This window comes from Echinops telfairi, unplaced genomic scaffold (assembly GCF_000313985.2).
Source record: "Echinops telfairi isolate 266 unplaced genomic scaffold, ASM31398v2 ScPeMD7_7412;HRSCAF=8450, whole genome shotgun sequence".
In the NCBI taxonomy this organism is placed as follows: domain Eukaryota; kingdom Metazoa; phylum Chordata; class Mammalia; order Afrosoricida; family Tenrecidae; genus Echinops; species Echinops telfairi.
Genome location: NW_022111312.1, coordinates 18,645,248 through 18,647,742, shown reverse-complemented (window position 1 = coordinate 18,647,742; position 2,495 = coordinate 18,645,248). Strand labels below are relative to the sequence as shown.

General features: G+C 59.6%; 1 protein-coding gene across 2 annotated transcripts in view; it reads right to left on the bottom strand.

Annotated features, from left to right (window-relative positions):
* The window catches only part of FBRSL1 (fibrosin like 1), a 32,285-nt gene extending 30,168 nt beyond the window's left edge, over positions 1-2,117 (bottom strand). For both annotated transcript variants that reach the window (XM_045296812.1, XM_045296811.1), the window contains exon 1: positions 2,035-2,117. The gene's annotated coding sequence lies outside the window, so the exon portion shown is untranslated. The remainder of the gene's footprint in view (positions 1-2,034) is intronic.
* Positions 2,118-2,495: the final 378 nt, after the last annotated feature.

Genomic DNA, 2,495 nt, shown 5'->3' with positions numbered 1-2,495 from the left:
CCCAGCACCGCATATAGGCCGACCTGTAGCTCGAGAAGTGCCCAGCGGTTGTACTGCTGGGGAAAGAATTGGGTGTATGTGTGGGGTGTGTGTGCACGAGCAGGGGTCAGCTGCAGGGACCTTCCACAGACTCATGGCCTCAGGCGGCTGAGTGCAGCCTTGTTCCCCTGGCTGCTGCTCCCGGGGCAATGGTCCCTGTTCCAGCAGAACCCTGGAGAAACACCTCCCCATCCTGCTAGGCTAACAGAGGCAGGGTGCTTTAAAGTCTTAACTGCTGGCAACTGTATTGGTGGCTTTTAAAACTCTGGGCACTTAGCTGGGGCTACCCAGGAAAGCCCCTTCCAGCAGCTGGGCCCGGGGACTTCTAGGAGCAGGTGTCTTGGCTGGGCAAGGCCTGCCACGTGGACACAGCCACCAGGGCACAGGGGTCGGGCCGGTGCCCCTCTGCTTCCTAGAGGCCAGGTCCAGGTTATGGATTTGGTTAGTCTTGGTGGTGGGGAGGGCACAGGCCCCAGGCATCCAGTCCCCAAGGCCAAGTTTTTATACCTTCAGAGTGGCTGCCAGCCCTGGCCATGAAGAGCAGGGACACCGGCCTGCTACCCCTTGGGCCCTCCTCGCGTAGGCACATGCTCACCAACACCAGCTAAGTGAGCTAGATGGTCACGAGGTGTCTCAGCTTTGGGGGACACCATGTTCTGGGGACAAAAGAGGCTAAGAAGAGGGTGCTCACCTGACCTTGCCTGAGGAACCTGCTCAGAAACCTTGGGGGTGGGGGTGGGGAAGAGGCAGTGCCTGGCTCAGAACCGGCCCACTTGATGGGCCTCACCCTGAAACACTGCTTCTGACAGAGATGCTGCTGGTGCCACACCCCTGACACAGGCCACCATGGACACAAAACTTTGCCTTGGTTTCTCTTCTGCTCACTCCTTCCTCCCTCTAGCACCCACTGGGGTCAGGACAACTAATCCCAATCCCTCAGAGGCCATGAGTCCTCAAGGAGAAACAGAAGAGAAGATGGGGACTGTTGGAACTTGTGGGCCTGGAGGAGATAGCAGTGGCCACCCAGCAGGATGCTGCCCATCTGGAGGAGTCAGGTGGGGAGGCCATAGTGAGTGTTGGACAATGTCATGGCACAAGCCAGGCAGACCCCCCACACCTTCCAACTGCCACCAAGGTACGCAGAGGGGGGCAGGCACAGACACGCTCTGAAACCTTGCAGCTTGGCCGCAGAGCAGCCACCTCAAGGAGCTGCACTGCCCCATACCCACCAAAAGTGCCAGGGCCCAGATTGGGTGGAGGCAGGTCCCTACAGTCAGCCTCCGGAAGGCACAGCCTGGGGTGGAGATCTTCAATCCTGTCCTTCCAGGTCTAGGGGTGCAGCCTCTAACTACATAGATTTAGAGAGTCCCCAAACATGCCAGGTCTAGCAGTCCCCCTACAATGTCAGTCCCCCAACAAAGCCAGCCCCCAACTATGCTACTTTAAAAAGAGACAGCCCCCAACTACACCAGATCCCAAGGAATAACACTGCCCCCTCCCCCAACCTCGCCAAGCCAGGGGCAAAGCCCGCCCATCCCTGCAACTGACAGCCTTCCATCTTCTCCTGCTCACCTGCACCAAGGCAAGACGAGCAATATTTGCTCAGCAAATATTGCCCAGATAACTTAGCTAAGCAAGCAATATTTTCTGCCAACTTCCTACCCACGCAGCAGGCACAGGGGGTGGGGACGGGGGTGGTCCCCTCTCCTCCTCCAAACACCAGGCTTGGGAGAATCCCAAGGTATCCATTTCACCTCGCCTCCGGCACAGGCCCTGCCCGCCTCCCTCCCAGGCACTTCTTGAGAAGAATGCAGCAACAGTTTGACAACAGAAACATAATTGCAAAACGCACTGGCTGCCGGGCCACAGCCCCCGTTAGGAGTGTGATACCGAGGCAGAGAACGCCAACCCCCACGCTGCAGGGCCTGCAGGTGCGGCCGAGGGGGAGGGCCGGCGTCTGGGAGCCACAGGGGTCCGGGACCCCCGCCCACCTACCTCCAAGGCCTCCAGGGTGCTGAAGCTGGCGATGGCGAAGCCGTCGATGAGCTCCTCCTCCTGCGAGCTAGACTCACGACGGCGGGAGAATGAAGCCCTATGGGGGCTTGGAGGTGAGGGGCCTACCAGAGGTGAAGGGGAGGTAGGTGCTCAGTGGGGTTGACGGGAGGATAGCCTTGCTGGACCTGGGCCCTGGAGAGTCTGGCAGGTGGAGTGGCCCAGAGGCTCTTGTCTGGCTTGGGTGGGGTGGGGGGTCCCCAGCCCTGAAGGCAGAGGGCAGCAGCCCTGAGTGAAGCCTTGGACTCTGACAATCAGTTAGCTACTCATCGTGTCTGGAAGCCAGGCCCGGCCATCATGGCACCCACTGACCTGAATGTCTGGGCCCCAGCTTCCAGTCCTTGAAGGTTGGTGGAGGGGCATGTCCATACACCTTGCCAACCTTCCTCACTCAGCAGTTCTAC